Genomic DNA, 9,692 nt, shown 5'->3' with positions numbered 1-9,692 from the left:
GAATAGTGCACGGTACATCCAAACCGTCATCGAACCCATCATTCTACCATTCCTAGACCGGCAAGGGAACTTGCTGTTCCAACAGGACAATGCACGTCCGCATGTATCCCGTGCCACCCAACGTGCTCTAGAAGGTGTAAGTCAACTACCCTGGCCAGCAAGATCTCCGGATCTGTCCCCCATTGAGCATGTTTGGGACTGGATGAAGCGTCGTCTCACGCGGTCTGCACGTTCAGCACGAACCCTGGTCCAACTGAGGCGCCAGGTGGAAATGGCATGGCAAGCCGTTCCACAGGACTACATCCAGCATCTCTACGATCGTCTCCATGGGAGAATAGCAGCCTGCATTGCTGCGAAAGGTGGATATACACTGTACTAGTGCCGACATTGTGCATGCTCTGTTGCCTGTGTCTATGTGCCTGTGGTTCTGTCAGTGTGATCATGTGATGTATCTGACCCCAGGAATGTGTCAATAAAGTTTCCCCTTCCTGGGACAATGAATTCACGGTGTTCTTATTTCAATTTCCAGGAGTGTATCTTGTGCTTTTGATTCGGTGAGTGTGTACTCCACTACTCCACTACTGGCCATTCGAAAGTCCCGCCCGCAGTTTGGCAGAAAAATGGCCGCCGTATCGTCCGGTTGGCCACTCTCTCCCTATACAGGCTCTCTGCCGGAGTCGAGACAACTGTCGTGATCCACGGGCTATAGATGGCAATGGTGAACAACGGCTGCCGAGATGTTAACGAGCGAATGGACGGGCAACACTTTAACACCTGACCGCCCAGGTGAATCAAGGGGCTACCAACATTGTCTCCTCAATGACCAATCAGCTGCGTATGGGCCTCCGCAGCAAGCGTGTTCACAGCGGTTCTCCTGCGACGAAGGCTGGAATTTGCACGCCCATACCGCAAATGTACATCCACTGAGCGGCGGCAGGTGGCCTTTCCTGATGAATCACGTTTTTTGCTCCATCGGACAGATGGCCATTAGCGTATACGGCGTGAAACGTAAGAAAAACAAAACACCCTGCAACAATCGTCGGAAGGATTCAGGCCTGATGACATGCCCCGGGCAATCTCGTCCTTCTGGAAGCCACAATGGATCAACACAGATACGCATCTATCCTTAGGGACTTTGTACACCCCTATATTAAGTTTATTTTTCTTCGGCACTATTGCACCTACCAGCACAATTGCAGTGTGTCACACAGCTCTTGCAAGGGAACCTCCCCATCGCACCCCCCTCAGATTTTGTTCTAAGTTGGCACAGTGGATAGGCCTTGAAAAACTGAACACAGATCAATCGAGAAAGCAGGAAGAAGTTGCGTGCAACTATGAAAAAAATAAGCAAAATATACAAACTGAGTAGTCCATGCGCAAGATAGGTAACATCAAGGATAACGTGACCACACGAGCGCCGTGGTCCCGCGGTTAGCGTGAGCACCTGCGGAACGAGAGGTCCTTAGTTCAAGTCTTCCCTCGAGTGGAAAGTTTATTTTCACAAAGTTATGATCCGTCCGTTCGTTCATTGACGTATCTGTTCACTGTTCAAGTCTTCCCTCGAGTGAAAAGTTTACTTTCTTTATTTTAGCAAAGTTATGATCTGTCCGTTCGTTCATTGACGTATCCGTTCACTGTAATAAGTTTAGTGTCTGTGTTTTGCGACCGCACCGCAAAACCGTGCGATTAGTAGACGAAAGGACGTGCCTCTTCAATGGGAACCGAAAACATTTGATCGCAAGATCATAGGTCAACCGGTTCCTCCACAGGAAAATACGTCTGATATATTCTATACGACACTGGTGACGGCATGTGCGTGACATGGCAGGAATATGTTGTCGACCCACCTAACTTGTACACTTGGCCAATGGGTAAAAAGATTCTTCTACCTTCCCTGATTTAGGTTTTCTTGTGGATGTGATAATCACTGCAAAAAGTGATGAAAACATAAGAGTTTGTCATATAAACTGCAACAAATGAATGCAACAGTTTCACAGCCGCACAGTTTTCCCTGTGCTCTGTCAAAACATATGTTTTTAACATTTTCAAATTTTTCCGTGTGTAGACCGTCAAATCCTGCATATGTCCAAGCAAATCTGAACATGTCCTGGAATTTTGGAGAGCGAAGTTGATTATGTGTGAGTGCCTGAACTTTGATAATTGTCTGAAAAAAAAAATTAAACATTTAACTCGAGGGAAGACTTGAACCAAGGACCTCTCGGGTCCGCAGCTGCTCACGCTAACCACGGCGCTCCTGAGCTCACATTATCCTAGATGTTGACTGTCTTGCACCTGAACTACTCAGTTAGTATATTTTGCTTATTTTTTTCATAGTTCCACACAACTTCTTCCTGTTTTCCCGATTGATCTGTGTTCAGTTTTTCAAGGCCTATCCACTGTGCCAACTTATAACTAAATCTGAGGGGGGTGCGATGGGGAGGTTTCCTTGTTAGTGTACATGCTTGGCTCGAACAGCACCAGGATGAGTTTACCATAATCCCTAGCCCACCAAATTCCACGGATTTAAACCGACTCGAGAATCTGTCGGACCACATAAATCGGGCTGTCCGCGCCATAGATCCTCAACCGAGAAACCCACCGCAGCTGACCACGGGACTGGAGTCGGCATGGATTCCAAATCCAGTCGGCACCTTCCAGGACCTCATTGGCTCTCTTCATGCAAGTTCCTCAGCGGTCCACGCTGCAATAGATGGTTATACACGCTTTTCAGGAGTGGCCGCAATAACGTGACTGGAGGGTGTACAACTTTTTGGAAATTTGTGGTAAGGTCTTATGAGACCAAACTGCTGAGGTCATCGGTCCCTAGGCATATACACCACTTAAGTTAACTTAAACTAACCTACGCTACGAATAACACACACACCCATGCCCGAGGGAGGTCTCGAACCTCCGACAGGAGTAGCCGCACGGAATGTGACAAGGTGTCCTAGAGTGCGACAATATTCATTAATGAAGCAACAGCCTTTATGGAACTCTTTCAACATCTATGAGGGGAGCATTATTGCACCAGTATTCAATATTGCTTCCTCCTACGTATATCTCGCGAAGAGATCATGAGGATAAAATCAGCCCACACGGAGGCATACCGACAATCTTTCTTTCCACGAACAATACGAGACTGGACTAGAAAGGAGAACCGATAGAGGTACTCAAAGCACCCTCCGCCACACACCGCCAGGTGATTTGCGGAGTATGGATGTAGATGTAGAGAACGCAAGGAAGGAAGGAAGAAAAATTAGGGTTTAACGTACAGTCCACGCCAAGGTTATCAGAGACGGCGCACAAGCTCACGCTGCGGAGGAAATCGGCCATGATACTTCAGGGGAACCATCTCTACATTTTCCTTAAGCATGTTAAGGGAATTAAAGAAAACACGAATTTGCATGACTGGACGGGGTCTGAATCTTTCTCCCTAACACGAAACCAGTTTATTACCAATACGCCCTCTCGCAAGTTATTTCACTGGAATCAAAAATTGTTCAAATGGCTCTGAGCACTATGGGACTTAACGTCTGAGGTCATCAGTCCCCTAGAACTTAGAATTACTTAAACCTAACTAACCTAAGGACATCACACACATCCATGCCCGAGGCAGGATTCGAACATGCGACCGTAGCAGTCGTGCGGTTCCAGACTGAAGCGCCTAGAACCGCTCGGCCACTGCGGCCGTCTCACTGGAATCAAATATTTAGAACGTATACGAATTAAGAGAACGAAAATAAAGGATAAATCAAAGCAGCGAATAATCCGATACGGAAAATTGGGCATGCTACAGCAGTACAACGTTCAGACAACACACCAGTCAAACCGCACAAAGCCTACAGCTGAAGAAGTTAACACCAAGACGGACGACACTTGAAAAAGGGGGAGCCCAACTTCCGCCTCCACTTGAGTTCGGCCATCGACCTCATACAGCGAGTCACCACGGGTCGAGACAATTGGCCTCCCGCTCTTCGCAGTTTCAGCGGGTGGTGGTTCACGCCTTGCAGATGACCACGCAGGCCTTGACCGCTGGCGTAGAAGCAGAGCACACCATCCAATGAGTCACCACAAGTACAGTAAGTAGAAGTGTTTTAACTTACTACACAAGGTTGCGGAAGAGGCCTGAGAACATCCTACGATTTGGATACTCTAACTATATGTAAGTAACCTAATATTTTCTATCACTTCACCACTCGCAATTTTTTTAATTGTGTCTGGTCAGTCAACGTCACATAATTTGCGTTACATTTAAACAGAGAATTAAAACACTGAAGGTGGAAACATGGAAATGACTTTATAATCACCTGAAGATAGGGCACAGGCACGAAACCGACCTTGTCCAATATAAATCACCTTCAGATAACACTGGTAACCGATTTTATTGCACATCCTATAAAGGAATAGTCACGGAGTTCAGCAGAACCCACCATGGATAAAAATTCACTTAATTATACGATTAATTTAACACGCCCTTACCGCCGGCCGCGGTGGCCGAGCGGTTCTAGGCGCCCCAGTCCGGAACCGCGCGACTGCTACGGTCGCAGGTTCGAATCCTGCCTCGGGCATGGATGTGTGTGATGTCCGTAGGTTAGTTAGGTTTGTTCTAAGTTCTAAGGGACTGATGACCTCAGAAGTAAAGTCCGATAGTGCTCAGAGCCATTTGAACCACGCCCTTACCACAGCTTAAGGTTGCTAAATAACAATAATCCAGTGGTATCTAAGAAGATTTTTGCGGTATGTCTGCGCAATGGAATCTTTACTGCCCGTCAAACGGTTTGAATCCTCATCAGATATATAGCTTTTACTTGTCGCAGTGTATACTTGCCAGAGAGCAGTGGTAGGAAATTTACATAACTTACTTCAAATAACCATTAAAACTTTACTTCTTACAGCTCATGAAATATCTTGGACGGAAATTTCCATACACATAAAATACCTAAGCTGCAGGGGCAACCGCAAATTCAAGAAGATATACCGGTACACAGATTGACTTCGTTTTCCTTGCATCTACATCTACATGGTCTGCAATTCACACTTAAGTGCCTGGCAGAGGGTTCATCGAACCATTTTCATACTACTTCTCTACCATTCCACACTCGAATGGCGCGTGGGAAAAAGGAACACCCAAATCTTTCCGTTCGAGCTCTGATTTCTCTTATTTCATTTCGATGATCATTTCTCCCTACGTAGGTGGATGTCAACAAAGTATTTTCGCATTCGGAAGAGAAAGTTGGTAATTGAAATTTCGTAAATAGGTCTCGCCGCAAGTAAAACCGCCTTTGTTTCCGTGACTGCCACCCCAACTCGCGTACCATATCAGTGACACTCTCACCCCTATTACGCCATAGCACGAAACGGGCTGACCCTCTTTGCACTTTTTCGATGTCCTCCGTCAATCCTACCTGGTAAGGATCCCACACCGCTTCCTTGTGCTACGTCCGCATTCAGTATACACAAGCTGACGCCATGTTCGTTGTGTTATTTCCGCATTCAAGCTTGGCGGATTCACCAGGGGACGTCGCCAAGCGGACACTATTCACGCCAGGCGCCTCAGATAAAAGTCGCTTAGATTGAGTTCCCGTACTGGAACTACTTCATGCTTTTGCTGCGGGTCCTTCAAAATCCGCCAGTAGTGATGTCAGCTGCCGCAGGGGACGCTGAAACCGGAACTGCTTTCGTCAGCGAGCTGTCAGATCCAGGGTTATTCGGCCGGCCGCGGATAAATGAGATGTGTCAGTTCCTGCAGTTTCACAGTTACAGAACCAGTTGCGGTTCCTGTAGTTCGTCCGTGCCACAGTTCCAGAAGATGACGGTCAGCAGTTGCCGCCGTAACAGCAAGCCGCTATTTGCAAGTTATCGTGCTATAGTTAAGCACCGAGTGTCTACTGAATCACAGACTCAAAGACTGCCGACGAAACAGAGCTCTATAAATTACATAGTTAGCTTTCGATATGTCAGCTTAGCTAAAGATATATACAGGCTTAATAAGTTTATTACATGTTTCATACAGTGTTGCCAATTTTTATCGTTATTATTATTTATTTATTACTAGCTTAGCGCCGGCTGCTTCGCTCGCGTAATTGTTTGATCTGCGCAGTTTTTTTTTTTTCTTTGATCGAATTTTTGTGTTGTTCACAAACTGCAACACCTTCCAAACTTTTCACGCTAATTAAGGCCATAGAAGCATCGTTCCCCTCCGAACAAAAAGCGATTCTAGTAGCTGGACTGCAAGGTTTTTGTTACTCATACCACTTGCGTTCTTACGGGGATATTTCCATAGAGACTTTCAACCCCGAACACACATTTCTTTACATCTAAACGAGAAGTGAAGCAGCAATTTTCATAGATTTAGCTTTAAAACTTTTTTGATATAACGAAATACAGGGTGAATAAAAAAGAATCATCCGATTTAAAAGAAAAAATGTAAACTATTATGTTATTTGAGATATGTACGTGAACAATGTACCGTTGAAAAGAGAAAAAACTCGAGTTTCACATGGTTCCCGCAAGGTAGCAGCAGCGTGCGCCCACTTCAGTTCTAGTAAAAATGGTGTCGGGACGAAAGAGAGAGAGTTTTGTGTTCTACGTTTTGCGCACTGCAGCTCAGTAATAACTATTCCGCATGGTGTGGATGCTCCTACAGCACAGAGCATTAGACGTTGACATGAACAGTTCCGAGAGACAGATTGTTTATGTAAAGGCAAATCGCCGAGCAGTCCCCGAGTTTCTGACACAGACGTCGAACGCATCCGCCACAGTTTCACAAGGAGTCCGCAGAAATCCGTTCGCCGGGCAGCTCGACAGCTCAACATGCCCCCGACGTCGTGTGACTAGGGCCTCCCGTCGGGTAGACCGTTCGCCGGATGCAAGTCTTTCGATTTGACGCCACTTCGGCGACTTGCGCGTCGATGGGGATGAAATGATGATCATTAATACCCCCGATGTCCGTCTGGCATGTGTTGCGTCGACGTTTGAACTTGAAACCATACAAAATTCAGCTACTGCAAGCTCTTCGTGAAGGTGACAAACAACAACGTGTGGAGTTCTGTAATTTCGTTCTTGGCAGGATGGAGTATGATAGTTTTCTTCCACGCTTAGTGTTTAGTGACGAGGCAACACTCCGTTTAAATGAAAAGTTGAGCCGTCATAATGTGAGAATATGGGGTACGGAACAACCACACGAAGTTGTACAACATGAGAAGAACTCTTACATTTTCCTTTGCCGAGAACACTGCTACAGGAAGCACATATCTCGAATGTTTGAGAACTTCCTTTTCCCCACACTGGCATCTGGAAGTGCGGGAATTTTTTAATGAAAGGATTACTGAACGATAGATTGGTCGCACTGGACGAAATGATTCAAGGTCACCGGACCTGACTGTATGTGATTATTTCTTGTGGGGTTTATAAAAGACCCTGTTTATGTGCTCCCCTTACCAACAACAATGAATAAACTGAGACATCGGATAACAGTAGCTGCGGAAGCTGTAACTTAAGACATGCTGGTTGCAGTGTGGGAAAAATTTGAATACCATATTGTCGTACGCAGCGCATCATCTCAAGGGGTGCATGCTGAACACCTATGAAAACGTACAAAAAGAAAAAAAATCCTGAGTTTCTCGTTCATCAAAGAACAAAAGTCATTATATATGTTTACTAGTTTCACAAATATATACGTGCCAAATCGTATGATTATTTTTTAAACGCCGTGTATTTTCTAAGTAATTTTCATCCCCTTAGGAATTGAATTTCCAAAAAAATGAAACAAATATTTCTGTATCGAAGAGAGAAACCAAATATAGATTTTTGCAGATTTATCTTTGAAAATGCTTTCATGATTAAATAATTTAGTATCACTTCTTATCGCCTATTTCACTCCCTAAAAGGGTTGAATTACCAACACAGAAAGACATATTTTTTTATTTTTAACCAAGAAGTCTAATACCAATTAATGATGAATTTCAAAAAAATGCTGAAACACCTGTTTTTTTTATTTGACTGAAATATCAAATACCAATTTTAGTAGTTCTAGCTTCAAAACTGCCTTAATAGCGATATATTTTCAAAAAGATTCCATTCCCTATTTCACCCCCTCTGAAGTGGAAATTCGAACAATCCCTTCCTAAGCGATGCCTCCAGAATAAGATCCACACCCTCTCCAAATTTACAATTTCTGTCCTTGGCTGTTTGGGCTGGACGATGACGAGTCAGTCAACTAGTCTGGCCCTATTTCACACCCTTGAGGGTTGAATTTCAAAACACAGTGGAACACATATTTTTTTATCTCTATCTGAGGAGCCAAATACTAATTTTCGAAGTTTTAGCCTTAAAATGCTATAACAAAGAAATATTTTCGTAAATCATTTCACTCCAATTTCAGCCCCTTAGAGTTGAACTTCCAAAAACAGTCAAATGAATATTTTTTATTTCTAACAGAGAATTCAAATACAAATTTTCATGATTTAGCTTAAAAATGATTGCATAATGAAAAGTTTCCGTAAAAACTCTCATTCCCTATTTCACCCCATAGGAATTAAATTTCCAAAAATGCCGAAACACGTTTCTTTTCACCGAGAAACCAAATACTAGTTTTCTCATGCCTAGCTTCAAAACTGTCTTAATAACGAAATATTTTCAAAAAACCTTTCATCGCCTATTTCAACCCCATATGGGTGGAAATTCGAAACATCCCTTCGTAAACGACGCCTACAGTATATGATCAGCGCCCTATCCAAATTTCAAGTGTCTATCCGTAGCTGTTTGGACTGGGACATAGTCAGTCAGTCAGTCAGTCAGGATATTGTTTTTACATTTTCTTATACGTGGCTAGAACTTAGTTAATACAGTACAATAAAAAAAATAAAGTTCTGCCAAACATTGCTGATTTTCTGTTAAATGGACCATAAGCTCCAGAATTCCGCTATCTCAACAAGACTTGCTGACTAGAGGTGTGTGGTACAAGAAACGGGTAGGTTTCTGCAGACCAGAAGATCTCGTGGATCCTGCAGGTAACCACACTCACTTCCTGAGGTTCACCTTGCGCCGTGACACTCATGTGCTCAACTGGTTTACTGCCTTCTGTGTCACATATTGCAGATGAAAGCCCACAGCAGGTTCCTCTTTGAAGCTCTCCCCAATCCTTTCTGTCAATAAATTTCGCGATAGCTCTGTTCGGCGAGTTTCCGATGCTGCTGGAATAGCTGATGTGTGCATGAAGCTTCTCCTTGATTTCGACCTTAATCGTTCACAATAAAACACAGGGTGTCTAGGATCGATTTCCTGCTTCTTTTTCTCCGTTCTTCTACGGATGTCAGGTGAAGGTATAACCTGACAAATTTTGTTTACAGGAGTTGGTCGTAAGTAGCCATGCACATTGGGTCCTATCTCACTCAACGCCATTTCCAGGTGTTTGAAATACGTGGTATTTCGCCAGATTGGTGATGCGTATTCTGCTGCAGAGAGACATAGAGCTGTGGCACGAAGGCAGTGAGGCCTTGGTAGGTCGCAAACACAAGTCACCTAGTTCTCGTGAATTCCGGGGAGGGGAGCGATGAGCTCTGACGCGGCGTTCAGTCACATCCTAGGTGTGTTCGATCGAGTTCAGATCTGTTGAGTTGAGAGGGCCAGCGCATAAATCTGAACTCTGAGCTGTGTTCCTCAAACCACTCCATCAAAATTATTCAAAATGA

This window comes from Schistocerca cancellata, chromosome 6, assembly GCF_023864275.1.
Source record: "Schistocerca cancellata isolate TAMUIC-IGC-003103 chromosome 6, iqSchCanc2.1, whole genome shotgun sequence".
Classification (NCBI taxonomy): Eukaryota; Metazoa; Arthropoda; class Insecta; order Orthoptera; family Acrididae; genus Schistocerca; species Schistocerca cancellata.
Note: the sequence above shows the minus strand (reverse complement) of the source record.